Source organism: Saimiri boliviensis, chromosome 13 (genome assembly GCF_048565385.1).
Source record: "Saimiri boliviensis isolate mSaiBol1 chromosome 13, mSaiBol1.pri, whole genome shotgun sequence".
NCBI lineage: Eukaryota > Metazoa > Chordata > Mammalia > Primates > Cebidae > Saimiri > Saimiri boliviensis.
In genome coordinates, this window is record NC_133461.1 from 25,368,099 (window position 1) to 25,392,274 (window position 24,176).

At 35.7% G+C, this 24,176-nt stretch overlaps 1 protein-coding gene across 4 annotated transcripts in view; it reads right to left on the reverse strand.

Annotated features, from left to right (window-relative positions):
- DCC (DCC netrin 1 receptor) overlaps window positions 1-24,176 on the reverse strand; it is a 1,201,717-nt gene that overhangs the window by 252,573 nt on the left and 924,968 nt on the right. The gene's annotated exons all lie outside the window — the stretch shown is intronic.

Genomic DNA, 24,176 nt, shown 5'->3' on the forward strand with positions numbered 1-24,176 from the left:
AGTAGTACAATTTGAGAAAAGTTTATTTCACCAAATATTTAGATATCTGGAGTCAAAGAAAAAGAAGATTTAAACACTTCATGCCATGTGAAAATGGAAACTGTAGGATAAAAGGCATTTATCAAGAATAATCACTGAGATCTCAGGGTATTAAAAAATGCATTCATGATAAAATAATCATTGACATATAAGCTTGGGCTCTTGAAAAATGAAACATTCATGTATAGGCTGTATATTGCTTAATCAGAGAAAACTGACATAATTTTTATAATAGCTTATACTCCAACATCTTTTTAAAGTAATAATCTACAACTTTTAAAATTATTGTCATAACGTGATTCCTAGTGTTTGATGGGAGAACTACAATTGCAAATCAACTTTTTTCTGTACAGAACCATGCCCTGTTCACTTTTTTGCTTTTATATACAGCAAAATTTAGGCATGGCCAATATTCAGGGATAAACATACACAGCTGAGTCTATAGTAAATAAGGAAATAATTCAGGGATAAACATACACAGTTGAGTCTATAGTAAATAAGGAAATAAAATCTTGTGATGAAACATTTTCTTTTACAAAACCACAGAAGTTGTTATTTAACAGAGGCATATCTTCAAGCAAACTGTCAAATTAGCCCTAAGTAATTAATCTCTGAAACCAGCAGGCTTTCAATCTCAGAGCAGCCATCTCAAAGACACGATTTACCATGTAATTACATGGGACATTACAATGTATTTATGAGGTCATTTGTTACAATGTACAGTAATTACAGAGTACTTACATAGCTATTTATGTCTCATAACATGAAGTGAGACTAAATATTTTAATTGTGTTGGAGAAATAAGAAAAAATATTTGAGTTCCAAATGTCAGGTAAGATTATAGGTCAGATTCACATAACTCATGTTAACAGCAGGCTGTTTTCAGAACCACCAGTGTTTTGTGGCTTTCTCCTGTTGGAAATGAAGATTTCAGGCATCCTGACAAATATTCCTACCAGGGTTGAGGTAAATGGATTTGTTCTCCCCAGTTTCAATCTTCAGGTAATGCCAGATGATAGTATGATTTACTATTTACACTTTACATCCAAACCATAAATGTTCAGATGACAATAGAATTGCTGGATTAAAAATAGTGTTATATACAATGCTTACACAAACAGCATACCATGCAACAAAACAGAATGATAAAATACCTATCTTTGTGTTTTTCATTTCTATTACTTTGAATCAAAATGTTATTTGTTCAGATTTTCAGTACTCTCCTTAAGAATACAAATTCTGAAAAACAGCACATTTTACAGAAAAATTTGTGATGTAGTTTTCTCCAAAGCTTCTTCGCTTTACCCCAGTCTATATTTGGAAATTTTTGCTTAGCTTAACAGGTGAATTTTGGCAGCTGAGAGAAGAGGTGTTACATCTGAAACATCACAGTATATGCATATTCAATAGAGCAGAGTCGTCTCAAAATTACATGGCTGGTTTTAAAAAGTAAAAATTAAAAAACTTTTTGGATTGTTAATGATCATTTTTATTAATGTCCACAAAAAATCTCACTCTAATTTAGTCACTTTATTAATTTATTCAATAAACAACCCTAATGCTTGCTACACTCCAAGTACAGTGCTGAAACAGGCGTATTCACCCCAAACTCTCTCCTTGAAGAACATGATTGATTCTTTCCAATGAAAGATTCTATAATGCTCTTGGTAAATCAGGTTTATTTAAATCTATTAAGATAAATAGACACACTATATTACGGTCCCCGTTTGCAAAATAAATTCTGGCTTCATACAGAATTTATGCCTCTAAATTAGAATGATTAGGATTTGATGAATCATGAAACACCAATAATATTACCCAGTCTTTGCTTATTATTGCTCAGCTGTCTCCTATTTGTGTGATTCAATGGTCAGAAACTGCAAAATAGTTTTTAGTTACAATAGTGTAGGTAAACTGTTTCTTTCTAAACTTGAACCTATATTGCGAATTTCAACAATTATTTTTCAAAAAGAATAACTATCAAATAGTTTTTTGTCATGCAGATATTTTTACCACCAAATTGTTATAAATATATGAACAAATTAATGTCTGTAAAGCTGATCAGCAGGTTGACAGTGATACCCACTGCAGCCTCCTGGCAAACCAAGGATTCTCTCAGTGTTTAATGACTGTTACATTCCTATATAATGGTCCTAGTATTTGCCAAATCCAGATACTCAGAACTCACACAACCATCTACAGAATGTTGCCTGTTAATATGCAAATAAACCAATTAAAATTCACATACTCATCCAACAGCCAGCCAGGTCAATTCTGATCTACTGTACCAATTTTATTTATACATGCAGAAAGAGCAAGTCTATTCTCCACTGAAGTTCAGATAAGTTAATGAGTGAAATAGTAGTGAAATAGAAAATATATTACCAACAATTTATTCCAACTTAAGAACAGTTAGAGGTAGTTTACTTTTGAAAAAAAGTATGGGTAACTATCAATACTTCAATCAGTATTTTAATTAGATATGCAATCATTCTGTATCTAATTGATTAACAATTAGCAGCACCTGTAGTTGGCTATAATTTTAATTACTGATTGCATTAGGGCTGATTACTTAAAATTTTATCGCTTTAACACCATTAGATTATAAAGAAAATAATAAAACTATTGCAAAATAATTAGTCTATTAAAATTGAGACTAAAACCAACTAATAAAAATTTTTAAAATATTTTTATTTTAAGCCATGTTAATAGATTTTTCTTAAATTATCCAACATGGAAAGAAACTGCCCAATGATCATTCTAATGTAACTAACTTGTCATTTTCCTGGGAGATGAGGAAGTAACTCAGAATATGCCATTGTCCATCAGAATAACAGGTATTAGGAAAAAGATCCTAGGTGACAATAGATAAAATTTCTAATCTGCTCTAATAAATATTCATGTTCTAGAAATGAAAAGGTTTGTTGATCCTTTAATCAAGAATATGTCAGACTAGTCAACAGTCATTGTCAAAAAGAGACCTTGAATTACATTTTTATGCACCCTAAGAATCTAAATAATTGCTCCAAACAGTTTTTCTAAAAGAGAAAATCAATTTTTAACTAATATACCTTAAAATTAGGCAATAGTGACAAAATATCCTGGTATGCAAATAACTGCATGTTTTCATGGTGGTATTGCAAGAGGGGGTTTGTAGCATATTAAGATTGCATATATGCTCAAAGAACCAAAAACTCTTCTAAACTTAGGAAAAAAAATCCTATCTAGTTCTATGCTATTCCAATATAATTTTTTAAGGATCAAGGACCTCAAAATATGGATTGAGGTAGTGGCTACAGTAACCTCTTTATAGTCTCTTTTGCTATAAATAAAATGTTTCTGCAAATGACCATTTTAAACAAACTCAAAGAATTTAGTATTTATAATTTTAAAAAATATTTCTTATAAAAGTTTCAAACAGATACAAAATTAGGATACTAAGAAATGCTACTTTACAACCACTATGAGGACTGTGATTTAAAAACAGATAATATTAGCAAGGATGTGAAAAAAATGGAATCTTCATACAATTGGCTGGTGAAAATGTCAATCGATGTTACCTTTTTGAAAATTAGTTTGGCAGTTACTCAAAAAGTTAAAAATAGAATTAAATATGATAGTGTCTTCCCAAGTATACACCCAAGAGAACTGAAAACATGTATCTACATAAAAACTTATTTACAAATGTTCATAGCAGCATTATTCACAATAGCCAGAAAAAGTGAACACAGTCCAAATGCCCATTATCTGATAAATGAGTCAACAAAATGCAGTATTTCCATACAATGGAATAATTTGCCATAAAAAGGAATTAAGTACTGATATATGCTACAATATGGATGAACCTTGAAAAATTATCTCAACTGGAAGAAGCCACTCGCAAAAGATCACACAGTGTAAAATGCAATTTATATAAACTTCACACAATAGGCAAATATACAAAGACAGAAAGTCGATGGGAGATTGCCTATGATGGGTTTGGGGAGGGACTGGAAGATGAGAGGTGAATGCTAAAGAATACAGAATTTCTTTTTGGGGTAACAAAATGTTAGAAAATTAATGTGGTGATGGTTCCATAATTTTAAATGGGTAAATGGTATGGCATGTAAATTGAGTACCATATGTGAAGACATTACAACAGGAAAATGTCACTTCCAAAAAAAAAATATATAGTATTAGGAATCCCAGTATGCCCATCACTTAACTTCAAATTCTCAATACATTGCCAATCTTGTTATATCTATGTGGAAGACTCCAAATAGACACTTTATTTAAGGAAATCCTAAATATTTCTGTAGACTTGGAAACACCCCTACATTTGTGAGTCTTGCCATAAAAGGGAGGTGCTTTCCAGAGGGAACCTAAATCTAGTCTGTTGTTTTCCTTCATCATGGGTATGATGCCCTGTACTTGTAGTACTCACAAATATTTTGAGATACCAATGGCGACACACTGGGCTAACTAGGGCCTCTAGAAAAAGGAAGAAGATACAGAGCAATACGTACCACTCCACTGCATCAAGTGGTGCCTCTGAGGACATTTAGAAAGCTAGGCACAATTAGGGGCTAATGCACATGGGTATTAGTTCGTTTTCAAGCTCCTGATAAAGACATACTTGAGACTGGGCAATTTAATAAAGAAAGAGGTTTACTGGACTTACAGTTCCAAATCCCTGGGAGGCCTCACAATCATGGCAGAAGGTGAAAAAAATGTCTCACATGATGGCCAACAAGAGAAGATAGCTTGTGCAGGGAAACACCCACTTTTAAAACCATCACTATCTATCATACTCACTGTCAATAGAACAGCACAGGAAAGACCTGCCCCCATAGTTCAATCACTTTCCACCAGGTTCCTCCCACAACATGTGGGGATTGTGGGAGTTACAATTCAAGATGAGATTTGGGTGGAAACCAGCCAAGCCATATCATTCCACTCCTGGGCCCTTCAAAATCTCATGTTCTCACATTTCAAAACTAATTGGGCCTTCCTTCCCAACAATCCCCCAAAGTCTTAACTCATTTCAGCATTAATTCAAAGGTCCACAGTCCAAAGTCTCATTTGAGACAAGGCAAATCCCTTCTGCCTATGAGCCTGTAAAATCAAAAGCAAGTTAATTACTTCCTAGATACAATGGGGGTACAGGCATCAGATAAATACAGCCATTCTAAATGGAAGAAATTGGCCAAGATAAAGGGGCTCCAGGCCCCATGTAAGTTCGAAACTGAGAGGTACAGTCAAATCTTATAGTGCCAAAATGATCTCCCTGGACTCCATGTCCCACATCCAGGTCATGCTGATGTAAGAAATTGGCTCCCATGGTCTTGGGAAGCTCAGCTCCTGTGGCTTTGTAGGGTACAACCTCCTTCCTGGATCCTTTCACTGGCTGGCATTGTGTATTTGTGGCTTTTCCAGGTGCATGGTGCAAGCTGTCAGTGGATCTACCATTTGGGGGTCTGGAGGACAGTGGTCCTCTTCTCACAGCTCCACTAGGCAGTGCCCCAGCAGGGACTCTATGGGGGGACTCACCTCACATTTCCTTTCTGCACTTCCCTAGCAGAGGTTCTCCATAAGGGTCCTGCCCCTACAGTAAACTTCTGCCTGGGCATCCAGGTATTTCCATACATCTTCTAAAATCTTGGCAGAGATTCCCAAACCTTAATTCTTGACTTCTGTGCACTCCCAGGCTTAAAAATGCAGACTCTGCCAAGATTTTGGGGTTCCACCCTCTGAAGCAACAGCCTGAGCTGTACCTTGGCCCCTTTTAGTCATGGCTGGAATGGATGGGACACAGTGCACCAAGTCCTTAGACTGCACACAGTAGAGGGACACTGGACCCAGCCCACAAAGCCATTTTTCTTTCTAAACCCTTGGGACTATAATGGGAGTGGCTGCCACAATGGTATCTGACATGCCCTGGTAACATTTTCCCTATTTTCTTGGGAATTAACATTCAGCTCCTTATTATGCAAATTTCTGCAGCCAGTTTGAAGTTCTCCTCAGAAAATAGAATTTTCTTTTCTATCAAATCGCCAGACCGCAAATTTTCCAGACTTTTATGTTCTGTTTCCCTTCTAAAACTGAATGCCTTTAAGAGCACAGGCGTCACCTCTTGAATGCTTCATGGCTTAGAAATTTCTTCCACCAGACACCCTAAATCATCTCTCTCAAGTTCAAAGCTCTACAATCTCTAGGGAAGGGGTAAAATGCTGCCATTCTCTTTGCTAAAACATAACAAGAGCCACCTTTGATCCAGTTCCCAAGAAGTCCCTCATAGCTATCTGAGACCGTCTCAGTCTGGATTTCACTGTCCATGTCATCATCAGCATTTTGGTCAAAGCCATTCAATGAGTCTCTAGGGAGTTCCAAACTTTCCCATTTTTCCTGTCTTCTACTGAGCTTTCCAAATGGTTCAAACCTCTGCCTGTTACCCAGTCCCAAAGCTCCTTCCACATTTTTGGGTATCTTTTCAGCAGTGCCCCACTCCCAATACCAATTTACTCTATTAGTCCATTTTCACGCTGCTGATAAAGACATACTTGAGGTTGGGCAATTTACAAAAGAAAGAGGTTTATGGATTTACAGTTTCGTGCAGCTGGGAGGCCTCGCAATCGTTACAGAAGGTGAAAGGCACATCTCACATGGTGGCAGACGAGAAGAGAGCTTGTGCAGAGAAACTCCCATTTTAAAGCCATCAACACAGGAAAGACCCACCCCCATGACTCATTTACCTTCCACTAGGTTCCTCCCACAACATGTGGGATTGTGGGAGATACAATTCAAGATGAGATTTGGGTAGGGACACAGCCAAACTACATCCATCTTCAAGTTGTTTACAAGAACAAATGAAGTCATTGGGGAAATTCCTGGAGGCTGCAATCTCAATCATTGCAGCAATTCTTACATAACAGAACTACAGGGCAAAACATGGGTCTAGCCTACACAGGGTGTTCTTTCAGAGGGTTGAGGAGATGTATGTAGTGGTTAATAAAATGCCACATACAAATGAATGGTTAAACTTAGCATAAAGTTTATGGAAGGTCTTGGGAAAATAATAATTTATATGCTTATTTATTTGCTCAAGTCCAAGAAAATAAAATGAGAATATATGGAGTGTATTCATAGCCTGTGTACTTTTCATCATAGTGCTTGTCACAGTTCAAAGTTTCCATTGATCTGTCTGATTATTTGATTAATGTTTCTTAGCTTCAGAACTTAAACCCATGAACTTTGCCCCTGTATCTTATGAAGCAAGGTAAGTCTATAATTAGCATTGACAAAGTCATATTGGAGTTCACGAAAAACGTTAATTTGAGTACATGAAAAACAAATAATCATGACACAAGTTCTTTGTTCTTGGAAAATTGCAGATTGGAAATATATACATTTTCTCACATGCATTAATTATATACAATCGTAATCCTGGCCTGTTTTAGTTTTCCTTTCTGTAAAAATAGAACTGTGGAAGTTAGGCAGACCTGGATACCTTTGTTTTGTTCTGAAGAAAGCCTCATGAACAATGAAATAGTACAAAACAGAGGCTATCTTTTGATTTTCTACTCTAAACTTTTATTTCTACATATTATCTATTATCTTTGCTTTGTAAATTACATTGAAATATTACAAAAACATATTTAAATGACATAGATCAAATCAGTAAATGTGTCTTTTCTATATCAATGTTATAATCAAAGACTCTGAGCCAGAAAGTTATCAGAAATGACATATATATTATATATATATATATGCACACACACACACACACACACACACACACACACACACACACATATATGTATGTATGTCTCGGGGGTGGGGGAAATAAAGGAAGGAAAAAAAGGATACCTCCTTTCTTTCCTGGAATAGAACAGAATACACTTGTTTATAGCCAATCAGAAGGCAACCTGTGTCTTGACTATCCTATTTTATCATGTTAAAGTCAACCTACAGGTAAACAATTTTAGTCTACAATTCAGGGTTTACCTTATTCCTCAATTATGGCTGAATACTATGCATTTTGCTTTAAGCTTTATGATTTATAAGACATATCAAAACACTTGAATAAAAACATTCCCTCACTCCTGAGTTGCCTGCAGGTTACTTGTAAAACCATTCACTTTTTAGTAATTAGGTCGATGCTGACTTACTGATTCCCTCTTTTATGTCTCCTTTTATTCTTTTGTTCTTTACTGAGCTATATAAAGACTATGAGATATAGTCACTGAAAATTCCTGGGAAAAGCAAATGACCAAAAGTCACCAGAGCACATTCTACACACATCGATTTTCTTCTTTTAGGATTAATGACTAGGGTCATTTACTGCAGGCCTTTAAATTTTGTACCCAGTGGCATTTGTTTAATTAGAAGTCTTTTCCACTCTTTGCACATATTCAATAACATGAGGCTGAGTACTATCATCTTCCTATCTTATAACTTAGAGAAAAAACATATTCCTTATTTTAGCTTTGTTGTCCCCCACTTAAAAATACATTAATATTCTTAAAAATTGGTCTGAAAAGTGAGGGATAGTAGGAAGGGTGTGGAGAGATTTTAACCTACAGAAATGTCTAAATCCTGACATTCCATGCTTCTATAACACTTCAGTATAATAAATTCCAGATAGTAAATGAATATTTTCTATCCCATTTCCTTACCATAGTTATTTTGCAAATGAGAACACGAAGGCAAAGTTGCGATTGGTTCTTTGCGTATGGATTATACAAATCATTAATTTTCTAAATCTTGACTTCAGAAACTTTCTCCAAGAAGCCTTCTTGCCTCTTCTGTATGAGCTAGCTAATCTGGGGCAAGGAAGATGCTAAGGGATAGAAAAGGAGATGACACTCAAAATCATTGACCCTACTTATCAGATGCTCTTGCCTGGAAAACAGTGTGGTAGAGGCAGGACAGTCTTGCAGTCAGCATGCCCTATGTTTAAATCCCAGCTTGGCTATTTACTAACCACAGGACACACCTGTGCTTTTAGCCTTGCTCTTAAAGTGGGAATAAAAAATGAAGATAGCAAAAACAACGTAAGGAAAATCGATCAGAAAATTGTAACCTCACAGGATTCTCATGTGGATTACATATGATATTCATCAATGTGAAGTGTGTTGTAGGTAGTGGAATAAAGTCCATTTCTTTCTCCCTGGGAAGTTATCAGTATTCCTAAAAAGGCTATAAGGAGAAATTGAACCTACTATCTAAACTAAGCGTGTTTGTCTTAGTTTTGAAGTTATTTTTCTTAAGCCACAGTTCTCCAAGATCTCACTTTGTCCTATCCCAGCGTAGCTGTGTATAAGATTTTAGAATTCTGTCTATGTGTAATAATCATATATCTCTTTCTGAGAATTCTGCTGCAACTGCCAGCCTGGTGAATTATGGCAGTATACTGCCAAAGTTGCTCTCAGGCAAAAAAAAAAAAAAAAAAAAAAAAAAAAAAAATCCCCGTAAATAGCATCTGCTAATTTCCATGGGGCAAATACTTTCATCACAGCCAATTGCATGTGCCTAACAGTTTAGCAACCGCCTTGCAAAATTCCTGAATATTTAACAATTGGCTCATATCAGCCAGTCCCAGCCAGTCCCAGCCAGCTCCAGCACTTATCCTAAAGAAATACGAAGTCAGTTTGCTAACAAAAGGACATAAGTCCAGAAGTTACAAAGGGACAAGTTTAGACTGAACAGTACCTAAATATTGCAATTCCTTGGGGGCAGGGCCTGTGTCTCATTCAGCATTTTTATCTTCTGTATTTCTTAGCATAAGAAATATTTATGGATGAAAGACTAAAACTCAGACAGTCATACAATATATTTTATGCATGTGTGTTTACCTTATATAATTAGTCAAAATGTCTATTAAAACCAGAAAAGAGTTACATGGCATGTCAAATTTAGAGAGAAACTGTTAAATAATACCTTAAGCCTAGCCCTAGTTTATTGGTACCTCCATAACTATTAGGATCATGAAAATATATTTAAAAAATGGAAGGTTGATGGCAAATAATACTGCTTTGTAGCTATATTTAATTCTCACATATACTGTTTTAATTACACAGTAATGCTCACATACTGCAATATGCTGTAAATATTTTAAAAAACCAGATTTTATTAAATTACAATTTCAAGATTCTGAGCATCTTCCAAAATAATGCCTACTTATTCCAAAGAATTTATAACATCTGGCTGATGTTTCAGCCTCTTCTGAGGAGATGTTATTCATAGAGAAGGCTGCACACTGCTACTTTTTCTCTATATACATAATCAGTATTTAATATGAAATCACAAGATAACCTCTTAGGTTAGATCATATGAAATGGCCAATAATCAACTGGTTTTTACCTACAAAAATGGTGATTTCACATACTTTAGCCTACTAGAATGTTTTTTATTCTATATCTAGTCCAACCTTTTCAGGTTTTACGTGAGGAAACAGAAGCTTCAAGGATATTTTAGATATTTTAGCTAGGATGATTTAGACAATTTTTATAATGGTTACATTCAGAACCAAAATTATCAGGTTGTTCCATTTTCCAATAAATTCATTAATAGAGATTTTGAGAAAGAGAAAGTACATTACATACCAGAGAAAATCTATCACAGACAAAGCTTCTGTACTAGAAGCTTGTCAACAGTAAAAATAAAACAGGGGGTGGCTCACCGGAAAAAGCAAAACACCCAGTAACTCCAGAGCATGCTCCTTCATCCTACCCAAAAATCTTCTCAGAGAAATTTAAATCAGGTAGATGTGCAAAATTTTGAGATAAGGAACAAGACTGAAGATTAAAATGTAGAATAACTATTTTCAGTAACTTCATGACATTTATTTTTTCAATATTTTGTTCTAAAAAAACTGAACAGCACCCACAATAAAACCTTCAAATGTCTCTGGAATGCAAACAGAAATGAGACCAGGTTACTCTAAAATAAATCTCCTATACTGGGAAAGAAAACAATACTGAATCTAAACATCAGTAGAAAATAAAAGTAACAGTTTGCATATATCTAGGTTATATCACTTTTGATAGAACTTGTGCTTTGTATCTATTCATTTAACAAACACAGGCAGTATCACGAAGAAAGTAGCCCACAGGTGTCAACAGTAGCCTAGGACTTTTTTTTTTTTTTTTTAACTTTTGTTTTAGGTTCATGGGTACATGTGCAGGTTTGTTACATATGTAAATCACATATGATAGGAGTTTGATGTACAGGCTATTTTGTCACCCAAGTAATCAGCATAGTGCTGAATGGTCGTTTTGTTATTCTCTCTCTCATCCCACCTTCCACCTCAACTAGATCCCAGTGTCTGTTGTTCTAGTTTTTGTGTCCATACACACTCAATGCTTACCTTCCACCTTTCTAAGTGAGAACATGCAGTATTTGGTTTTCTGTTCCTGCACTAGTTCACTCAGGATTTTGGCTTCCAGCTACATCCATGTTGCTGCAAAGAACATGATCTCATTCATTTTTATGACTGTGTAGTATTCCACGGTGTATATGTATCATGTTTTCTTTCCATATGTATCACCACTGACAGACATTTAGCCTAGGTTTAAATGACAATTTTAACACGTAACAGCTGTCAGTTCTTTGCCACATGCCATTTACCTCTCTGTGCCTCACCTTCTCTCACCACACATGGGAATAACAACACCAACTTTGTTGTGTTGTGAGGAGCAAATGAAGCAATGAATGTAAAGCATTTATGCAAGCCTGGCACATGATCAACCCTGTTTCAAAATGCTTTTAGGGCTAAATGCCGAGTCAAAAATTGAATTCTCAATGGAAACAAATTAAAATGAATTGTTTTAATGAAGAATTATCAAGTCACATCAATAGGTGTTTCTTGTTTAAAAAATCCAGAAGTGCTTTTGAAAATTAACAGCAGGAAAGGAGAGGTAGCAGAGGAAAGGCGGGTCTACAAGACAGAGATCCTGTGTTACCTCTACCCCATTAAGGCAAGGACAATATTAATCCTTTGTGAACTAGCAGATCCCTTCATAATAATGCTTGATACTGCATACAGTAGATATAGATGGTATGGTGGGCTGAATTCCCACATTTTCCACATTTAAGAACCACATACAAAAACCTTGCTGTGTCAATGTTACTCTACAGAGTGAACATATTTTTTTCAATCTGAAAGAAAATATTTGTTCCCATATAGAGGAAAATTCTAGTCCTTTCTAGAAAATGAGAACAGCACAAGTTGCCACATTCTAGCCTCAGGTAATTACCAATATGTGAAGGCAAGCACCATCAGGTTAATTATTCAGATGTTTTATTGTACACTGTGCCAAATTTATAAATGTCCCATTTTAGTTCATATCTTGTATTATACACACACTACTTGTCCAGTCATATACCTGTAAACATATTTGATTTTTGTTATTAATTGACATCAACTCCCCTTAAAGAAAAACAAGATACTGTTGCAATCCCAATTATCTATGAATGAAGAAAATACCTAATGTAGAAGAAGCCCACAGTCCCTATTATTTATCAAATAATAGCAAAATCATTTCAGCCAAGGCCCTAGAATGTGCCATTTTCTTTTTCTCTGGAATCTTCCATGGAAACTTTTCAGGAGCAGAAAATTGCTATTCCATGGGCTGTCATCATAGCTAGTGGCTTTACAAACATGTGGAGCAAAGAACTCAAGATTTTTGACTGGCTGTCAATATGACAGCATGGCTGCTGATCAGCTCTGTGGCTGAGGCACTGCGGACCTAAGCTTTTCTGTAGCGTGAGGGCTTCACATCTTCAAATGATCAAAGGATCACCTGGACACAGTCCCTTGAAAGAGAGGAAATTTCACTGGGAGACTAGCTCACTGATTTTCTGCTTAACTATGCCATCAAAATGGCAAAGGGGAGGAGAAGAAAGGGTAGGAAAACAATTCTTTAACATATCTGTCGGAAATTGAATGAGACAAACCATTCCCTAAGATCTTCTAATTTTGCCAAAATTTGATCTACTGTCAAGTCAACTATTGGAACATAGAAGCAGCAGTAAAATTGACGGTGCTGGATGGATACTCAGGTTGTGCTTGCATTTGGCAAGCAAATGCGGTGAGTAATAATAAGCAACACGGGATCCTCCTTCTCCAGCAGAGACTACAGGCATGCCTGACTACCATGCCTGACTAATGTTTGTATTTTTAGTAGAGATGAGGTTTCACTATGTTGGCCGGGTTGGTCTCAAACTCCTTACCTCAGGTGATCCACCCACCTTGGCCTCCCAAAGTGCTGGGAATACAGGCATGAGCCACTGCGCCCTGCCCTGCTTGTAGTAATTTGGAAAATGGCACACAATATTAATCTTTGAGAAATTAAAATATATTCCTGTGTGTGTGTTGAGAGTACTATATTTATTATTTGGAATGAAAATTAAAATAAATTAGTGATCTGTCGGAATACAGACAGTGATATAAAATGTGAAAATAAGGAAAAAGGAAAGCTGACATATTTGTTCATGGGGATGTATCAGGTCCATACAAAGATCATTTAATTATCTAGGAAATATATTTTATTAAGCTTCTTGTTTACAGTTGATTAAAGAACCCCAGCTTAGTGAAGCTACAGGTTAACTTATATATTTTCTATTAGTAGAAATGCAAATAATTCTTGTCCAGCTGAGAAGATGTCAAAGTTGATAGTTTATTACTCTTAATGGACATTAACCAGTTTCATAACTATCCTAGCAATCTTATTTTAATTTTTTATTGAAGTGCCCCTAAATGCCAGCTTTGCCATCTTCCTCACTGTCATTAATAAGATTAATATAAACTTTGATATGTTCATTTTATATTTATATATGAATATATTTTTAATTTATGAAAGTTATATTTTACTAATGACCTGAAAATAACTGTTTCTTAAGAAAACTCCAAAGGAGTGTTTTTATTTGTATTGCTGATATAATATAAAGGCAGAACAATTATTACAACAAAATTATTTTTAAAAATTATAGTCAATAACATTTGGTTATACACATTATCAGTGATGACCCTCTTGTATATACTACCACATTAGCTCTCAAAAAAACAGACCTACCTGAATAGCAAAACCAATAGGAAATTAAACAGAATAGATATTTCCCAGTGCTGCTTAACTTTTTAATGGGTTGTTTCTTGCTGTATTGTTATAACCAATTTCTCAGACTAGTCATGTTTGTTTGCTTGACTACAAATGCTTGACTACAAATGCATACAAACAAAATAGTTTTTGGCAAGGTTTTTGTTTCAATTTTTCCACATTACAGTGTAATAGAGTAAACTAAAGGAAGCTAGCAAAAAATGCTGAGTGAAAGGACTACCGATTTAAAACCAATTAAAGAGAACTATCTAATTGTCTCTCTGTGACATGTTCAGCTAGACTATAGAATTCAGGGCCAGAGGAGATCATATACTTGGCTGAGTTTTCCAGAGGTCAGTATAATTTTGTAGTAATTGCAGTGATGACTGAGAGAAGAAGAAAAGTCAAACCTTCTCCAACTCTACTGTATGGTAATTTGTACCTTCATAGGAATTGCAATGTAGTGATAGCCTTAAGCTCAATCCAGCATTTGGCTAAATAGGCATATATATTTTTCTCTAATAGTTTTTTTCAATGCATGTTTTATCTCTTGTAATGGGAAGGCAACCACATTCTTAGCAAATTCCACTCTTCTGCATAGCTGACATCATTCTTTAAATTTTTGTGCATTCCTCACTATTCTGAGCTTACACTAGAGGCACCAAACATTAATTTTCTTTATTTGTATTGATTGGCAATTTAAATTTTCAGTACACTTGGGATTTACAGCTAGAGGACAAGATTTGGGTGTTTAGTTGAAACAAATATATATGCCCTACCTAAAATGCAACTGTCTGAGGCTCAGTGCTTCCCCACACTGTAATATGTGGAAGAATCACTTAGGGAATCTTGTTAAATGCAGTTTGACTAATTTGAAGACTGAGACTGTATTTCTAATAGGATCCTAGGTGACCCTGATGCTTCTGGCCAAGAGACCACACTTTGATCAATAAGGGTCCACACAGCTTGCTTTAAAAGCAAATCGTAGTCCAGTTTGCTAGTTTCTGAATAAAACCAGGAAATATACTCATGTATAATATGAATAGATATTCAACTGAGATTTTCAAATGAATTTATCCTTATTTTCCTGAAAATCATACTTCTAAAAACCCAATCTGATTTTAGGAGTAGATATGTTCAGTTTTCTCCTGTGCAACTTGCAGTGGCATTGTGGAGACACGTGATAAAGAACAGAGTCAAACCGTGTGATGTCTACAATATCCTGCACACTTACTTCGTACTTGGAAATCACATCAAGACAGCATATTGCAGTTGATTTCATTTAACATATTTACAAAAGAAAAAGAAACCCCACTACTTACATAGCAAAGTTGTTCCTAACAGGATTAAAAGTGAATTTGATAAAGCAAAACTGCAACTTGACTTTGGGATTCTGGATGGTGTAGCATCAATCACAAGCCCTAAAGTGTAGCTCCTACACATGAAACCGGATTGACATAACACCCTATGATTCTTCTGTAGAATCAATAACACCCCTCTCACACAGTCTACACTGAATTATAAAGGCTGTTTAAGTTATGTGTGTGTGTGTGTGTGAATAAATACATATATGCAATTTATTTATTAAATAAATTTATGATAGTGTCATTGAGAAAATGTAGCATAGTTTCCTCCTGTGTTATCCCATCCTTCATCACCCTTTTTGTTTTCAATATGTTTAAAAATTTCCCTTAAAATGTATCTTGCTGCTTGTCAATGACGCTTTTCCTTTCCACACTGCTTAATTAACTCTTTTCCTCAGGCTTGCCTAAGGCCCTATTGATTTCTCTCCCGACACAATATTATCAGTGAAAATGAGCTGCTTCTGTATGACTGTGGAGTGTATGTGCTGGTGCCTCACAGATGTGCCAGGGTCACATGTGTGATGTGCAGACTCAATTGAGATAACTCACTGGGACAAGAGCAGTGAGCCCTGAAGTGTTGCTGAGTTGAAAAGAAGATTCATATTGAAGTAACTGGGGTAAAAAAAAAAAAAAAAAAAAAAAAAAAAAAAAGAGTAGTAGACAGAGATATGACCTAAAGGATAAATTATGAGAAATAAAGATATTGTGTAGAACAACAATATTTTCAATGGCATGAAAACCCAGTGAAATAACATAAACTCAGAACTTATTTGAAAATAACTTTCAGGCAACACTTGTGAAATTGAATATTTAATTTTTAAAGTGGAACTTAGTATCAAATAATTTTCTTGACCCAAGTACTATAAATTGGATAATCTGATTTTTAAAGGATTTTAATGATATCTGTTCTTAAAAATCCTAGACTGTTCATAATTTGTTCATAATCCTACCAATCAAGTTTCCTTTGGCTAAAGTTATTCAATATAGTCATTATTAATATACATAATCATGATGAGTCAGGTCAGAAATTTTGCCCCCATGTATGGGTGATTTTATCAATCACCATGGTAAGAACACAAATAGGACAACCCTCACTGACTGAAAAATTCAGAGGCTCATGTGTAATTTCACACTTTGAAAAAATTATAAGATAGTTATTATTCATAAGAGCACATACTTTAGGCTCTGTGGAAGAAAATGAGATTGTGATGTCCTAAACATAATAGCAATACCATCACATTTAATTCACAACAACTCTGTCCCACTTGTCTGCATGTGGCTGATCTTATCGCTCTTGAAAATTCAGGAATAATCAAGCTAAATTATTTCCACTGAATAATGGATCATTATCCCTCTTTTAGTGTTTGCTACTGACTTATAATCAAGGTTCAGATTCAGCCAATAAGTGTGTTCTTTTCTCACTAGGTTAATTTATATTTCTTTATCTGTGCTCAGCTTTTTATTTTCGTATGAAGCTTCATTCTTCGAGAATCATGTATCATTTTTTTGGTGATATTTAAATGCTATTTAAAGAGAACAGCTTTTTCTGAAACAATCAAAGGATAACACAATTGTTCGAAGCTTGTTTTCTTATGAAGATATTAAGAAGTAAATATTGCCACCTCAATCCCGTGAGAGTTACTAAACACTCTTTTCCTTACAATGAGGTTTTGAAAAATGTACAAAATTACTTCTCAGTGCTTACAATTCTGGGTGGTCCAGAGAAGACACTCAACAAATAACTACTGAATAGACAAATGACTATGTGAAGGAATGGACGAATTCCATGAGAGGATAAAAACAACCTGAGATGTGAACCATTGTGTCATAAGTAGATCCATTACCAATTCATAATATAACTCAGAATCATTTTGTAATGATAGTGGGAGAAATAAGTATTCCTTTTTGAAAGACTCCTTTGGCAAAGAGCAGAAATTGATAGTTCTGTGAGAAAAACTGTCATTCAAAACTCAAACTTGGTATTATTCAGTGATGAGAATGATTACTCAACAAACACAAAATTACACAGAAAAATGCAATGTATACAATGCATATTCTCAAATATTTTATTAATAAATCCTATATATTCCTTTATTTTAGAGGTGGAAAATAGGTTAGGGAATGCCTACTCTACTTTTCAGAATTCCCTGACCTAAAAGCTAAACCAATACTCCATCTGATTAACTCAGCTAAGAAAGCATGTACTAAAAGGACTCAGATCAGTCAAGTCAGTTGCTTGCCTAAATTAACCACTGGTGGAAACAAATTAACTACTCAGTTCTGCCAAAATACTAAGTCTCCTGTCCCTATAATGAAGGACCACTCTGAAGCAGAGCGGGTGTAATTGAAACATCTTATCACAACACAGCAAACTGAGGGAAATTGGTGTGAAATTAATGGAGGGCACACAAATGGCCTTTTCCTAAAAAAAGAAGCTTTAAATAGAAAATAAGTTGCAGTATCTATTAACTATAAAAATAGGTAGAAGACAATACATTCAGTGATTCTGTATTACTTCATAGCAATACTAACTTATCTTAGGCTAACAAGGGGAGACATTATGTGATAGGAAGCCTGAAAAATGGTGCTCAGTGATCCCTCCCTTTTGTGTAATCACCTTACTTTTGTATAATCCCTTTCCCAGGGCTGGACCTGCTGACTTTCTTCTAATCACCAAAACACAGAAAAAGTAGTGGTTACAAAAAGGTCACAAATGGATGATAGCTTCTGCCTTGGTTTCCCTGTCTTGCTGGCTTGTTCTGGGGGAATGCAGCTGCCTTGTTATGAGCTGCCCTATGGAGAGGTCCATGGAGCAAGGAACAGATGTCTCTGGCCAATGGCCAGTGTACCTGGGACCTGCCAACAGTCAAATGTATGAGCTTTGAAGCAGACCCTCCCCAGTCAAACTCGCCGATGAGAACACAGCTCCCATTTACACCTTAAGACAGCACTGTGGGAGATTCTGAGCCACAGGCACCCAGCTGAATCATACCTGGATTCCAGACTCATGGAAACTGGCAAATAATGTGTAATTGTTGCTTTAACTCAGTAAGTTTTGGGATAATTTTTATGCAATTGATAAGTATTACATGTTGCTTCCTCTAGTCATTAGATAGTGATGTAGTTACAAACCTCCTTTAAATATCTCATCTATATCTATCATCAGAAACCACTTAGGAAAACTCATGCCATAGTGCTTTGCTAGATTGTAGAAGAGCAAGTTTTCAAAAGTATTAACCAGAATATGCCAGTATTATATAGGATGACATGCAGGTTTAAACTCACTCTTAGACGATGGCACAGTGGTGAGTAGCAAAGTCTCTAAAGCCAAAATATTTTGTTAAACACTGAGCTCCACTATATAATAGCTAAGCTCCACTGTGAAAATTTTGTGCCTTAGTTCCCTTGACAATAAAATGGGTAATATTATTTACCTCACCAAGTATTGTGAGAATTAAACCAGTTTAATGTACTTTTAATAAGTAGTATCTGGCACATAGTAAGGACTCTATAAATATAATCTGCTTATATTAGAAAAAGATCCTGAGGATTTTTCTCTTAATAATCAGCAAAAATTATGAATAAGCCATAGACTCATGCCCACGAAAAGATGGATAACTTTGGATAACTCTGTAGAGTTAAAATTGACATAGGTTAGGGCCCTAAAACATAATTTTAGAAAGAGAGCAATGGGTACCAGTGTGGCACATGGCACTGGGGGCCTAATTATATTTTCAGCATCATGAGGTACAAAATAAAATTTTAAGAAGTAGGGAGTCCTTTGGTTTCCAAATTCTGTCTTCTACACATTTTAGGGTAAAACCTCCAAGTATATGAATCCCAGGAAGCAAGTTGACATTTGTATCTTTAAACAATTCTTCATAATAGCCATTTTAATGTTAAGATCTCTCTAAACTCTGAGATTGAGATCAGATATATATAAATACATAATTAGGTTTTTAAGAAGATTTTGAATACACTACTCTTCCTATATGAAAATATTTGGCACTTTGCCCCCTACTGCCAAAAGCAAAAAATAACAAAATTTAACTAGGAAGTCTTACTATAGTTAAAATATTCAGACCACCATCTTCAGAGGATCTTTCAAATCCCCTATTCTGTTTGAATGAAAGCATTCTTAGAGTCAGGAGCTTATGGGTAGCACTCTTTTGAGGTAAGTGGTCAAACTGCAGATATTTTGCATCTGTCTTAAGAAATGGAAGACAATAAAAACTCAGAATGTTGTTCCCACCTCTCTTGCTCTTCTACCTTGCTAGGGAGAGTTTGTCTGTTACATATTGCAGTACTTGCCCCTCCCACTAGTGTTTCCAGCATAAATAGCCTGATGGAGCAACCTGGGTTCTTCATTATCCCAGGAATGCATCACATGCATTTTCTAACCCCTGCTTTAAAGTGTAGTACTTTTCTCTTCTAGAAGGCTCTTTCTCCGTCAACATTCCAAGCCTTAATTTACCCTAATGCCAACCATTCTCCAGGCCAAACTCTAAGATGCTCACCTCTAGGAAACATTCATCTTACAGGAGAGATATTGTATAATCCAGAAATTATACTTGAGTAAACTGACTCTAGAGGGCAATTTCCAGATTTTCAGCTATCTGTGCACTTTGGGACTGTTCCTTAACATTTCTTTGCCTCAGTTTCCTTGTCTATCAAAAGGGTTTAATAATAGTCTCAAGCACATGGAGCTATCAGGAGAACCAATAATACAATACACGTAGACCACTTAGCATTGTGACTGGCACAAAGCGGGTACTTAAAAGACATTAATGATTAATGTTATTGCTATTAATATTATAACTACTATTATTCTTAACATTCTATGCCTTTCTCTTTACCTATTTTTTTCATGCAGGAGAATAATTTTCCCCTCTATTTTTCACTTAAGGTCTGGGTTGATATGGTGGAGAGGAGGGATGGGATACTTGGAATCACCACCTTAGATGGAGTTTTGTGGTCAGGGATGACTGACAGGTTTTGACGTAAAATAGACCATTGTTGTTAAACTAAGAACACCAGGATTAAACCTCTTTTGATTTGGCAAATGCAAGAAATATCAGTATATGTGTGTTGTTAAAGTACAATGGACAAGATTTTAAAATATTTTTTTCTTAAAACCACATTTTATCATTTTATAGCAAATACATAAAGAACACACTAGTTATTTCATCATTCCAGTCAAGCAAGCTAAAAGAATAATCCCTATGCACAGACACAAGTGCACATATACCCACAGGCATACACATACACATGCACATACACACACACACACACACACACACACACACATCTATCAGGATAATTGTTGTAAACTCTAAACTTGAGTAAAACTTGCCCCTGAGATGCCTTTCCTGCTGAGCTTTCCTCTGAAAACACATTTCTAGTGTAAATGACCTGGAGACTACACTCTATAAAAAGCAATTGCCTTCTATCCCAAAGGTGGTCTCTGCAACTCTGGTTCCTTGTCCACTCATCCATCCAAATTCCCTACAGTTTTCACTGTAGGCCAAGCCCAGTCCTCTGTTCTTTGGCTGACACAGAGTGGCAGCATCCTTGGCCTCTCATTCTGATCACATGGTCATCATAAAGACTGAGAGAGAACAGAACAGAAGTAAGGCTTTCTGAAATCACTGTGACAGCAACATGATTCCCCTATAAAAACATTGCCATTTTAAACTTGTGAGAGTTCAGCAGTTGGACAGAGATATGAATCTTGTCATTTTTTTTAAGGCCAAATAACAAAGGGAATAAAGAAAGAGAGAATGAGAATAGCATTGCAAATGAGAAAACTGAAGGCAGAGAAGTCCTGATTAGACACATTCTTGAGAAGAGCTTATTGAATATGTAAGAAGGTATTTCCTATCTTAACAAGTCCCTGGGTGAAAGGAAGAAAAAATATTTCTTAATTTTAATTTCTATATGCCAAATAAAGGAATAATTCTTATGATTTAAAATTTTATTAATTGTGAAAAAGCATAATTTCCTTCCTCCCCAAATCTATGTGAGGCTAGTTTAAGCTCAATGTATCTGTTACATTTTCTGTTTATATAAATATGTATAAATCAGATTGTCTAGTTTGAATTGCTAACATTTTTTGACAAATCCATAAAAATTATGATGCTTTAGGTTACGGAAGAAATGACCTCCCACTGAGAAAAATCTCCTTCGAAAGAAAGCCAGAGACAACACTTAATATTAATCTTGTTTTTGGCTAAATTTACCTTAGAGACATTCTATAAACTCATTTTTGCTTCCTGTGTTCAATCGGAAATCAAATATTAGAGATACAATGGAAGCTCTCAGCTACCCCAAAGTAATAAGTTTGCAATAAGGTACTCACACAGGGGATTTTTTGAGTGCTTTGAAGTGCTTACTTTTTATGACTGCAAAATAATTATACCTGTAGTCATAATATAAAAAGATCTTCTTTAGAAGTAACCAATCTGTGCCAGTTTTGAATTTTATTACATATTAAACCTTGGAAACCTGTTATTCACAGACCTAAAAGTATTTATGTCCACTCAACAAATGCCAAATATAATGTACTGCCCATTTCTCATTAACAATAATGACTATGTGGATGGTACAGTGGCTTGCACCTTTAATCCCAACATTTGGGGAGACCAAGGCAGGAGGATCACTTGAGCCCAAAAGTTAAGACTAGCCTGGGCAAGATGAAGTGACCCGCATTTGTACAAAAAATAAAACTAAAAAAAATCTGTTGGGCATGATTTTGCATGCCTGTGGTCCTAGGAGGATCACTTGAGCCCAGGAGGTCAGGGCTGCAGTAAGCAGTGTTTGCACCACTGCACTCCAACCTGGGTGACAGACCGAGACCCTGTCTCAAAAGAATATTGGCTGGGTACGGTGGCTCATGCCTGTAATCCCAGCACCTTGGGAGGCCAAGGTCAGGTGGGTTACCTGAGGTCAAGAGCTTGAGACCAGCCTGGACAATATGGTGAAACCCCATCTCTACTACAAATACAAAAATTAGTCAGGCATGGTGACAGATGTCTGTAATCCCAGCTGCTCAGGAGTTTAAGGCAAGAGAATTGCTTGAAACTTGGAGGCAGAGATTTCGGTAAACTGAGATTAAGCCACTGCATTCCAGCCTGGGTGATAGAGCAAGACTGTCCCAAGAAAAAATAAATAAATAAATGATGGGCACATGGATTTTTTTTAATGGCACAGGGTGTTGGTAACCTTAGCTCCTGTGTTGTTCAGGGTCAACTGAACTCATTTTAGGGTATTAAAATTAAAATTAATACACAATCAGTGAAGTAAGGAAAATACTTGTTTTTAAGGAAAGCACACAAAAGATGTTTAGTATCATTAGCCATCAGAGAAGTACAAATTAACACCAGACTGAGACAGATAATACTTCACACCTACTAAGATGTGTATAATAAAAAAAATAATAACAAGCATTGGTAAGGATATAGAGAAACTGGACCTCTCATACACTATTAGTCAGAATTTAAATAGTGTCATTGCTCTGGAAAACTCTTTGTTCCTCAAAAGGTTAAACAGTGTTATCGCACGACTGAGCAATTAATCTAGGTGTCTACCAAAAAGAAACAAAAACACACATTCACAAAAAAACTTGTACATAAATAGTCACAGCAGCATTCTTCATAAGAAGAATGTAGAAACAACCCAAATGTCCATCATCTGAAGAATGGATAAATGTTATATATCTACACAATAGAATATTATTCAGCAATTGAAAGTAATAAAATATTGACACATGCTACAAATGGAGGAACCTAAAATCATTTCAGTAAATGAAAGAAGCCAATCACAACAGACCACATCCAGTATGATTTCATTTATATGAAATGTTCAGAATACACAAATCCTCAGAGACAGAACGTAGACTAGTGGTTACCTATGGCTGAAGTGTGAGGAGGGCACTGCTAATGAATTCATAATAAAAATCTTCTACAATCAGATTGTGGGGATGGTTGCACAACTCTCTGAGTATACTAAAAGCCATTGAACTGAGCACAATGAAAGGATGAATTTTATGGCATGTGAATTACATTTTAACAACACTGTTTAAAGAAAAATAAAAGAAAGAGCACAGGAAAGGGATCAAGGGCATTGAGTTGAGTCTCAACTTTGCAATTTCGTAAATAAATCACTTCACTTCTGACTCTCATTTTACCCCGGGCATTGAAAAAAGCAAAATCAAATAACAAAAATCATGAAACAACAACAATAAAAAATGGACCAAGTTAGATGATCTCCTATGAGTTGCTCCAAACTCTATCTTTTAAAATATTTATAGAGCATCTATTACATGGCCCATGCAATACATGTGGATTGAAGGAACAGTGTCTCTAGGATTGCACAGCAAGATAATAGTGATGAACTGCAGAGGCACAGAAAAGAAACAAGATAATGTGAAATTAGGAAGGAAATGCTTAGTGACATTGACAAAAGTAGAACATAATAAGAATTCTGGATTCATGTGGGTCTGAGGTCACTGATCTGGTCCTTGGTTGGATTTGAATGGCTTGGAAGAAGTGAAGAAGTTCTCAGAGATGGAAAGAGCATGAGAAAGGCCTAGAGGGAGAAACTTACAGGTGGGGGGCTGAATGTAGAGCTCAAGAGAGAACGCCAGGAAATAAGGATTGAAAAGGTGGGGCAAATCCAAGAGAGCCTTGGAAGATGCACC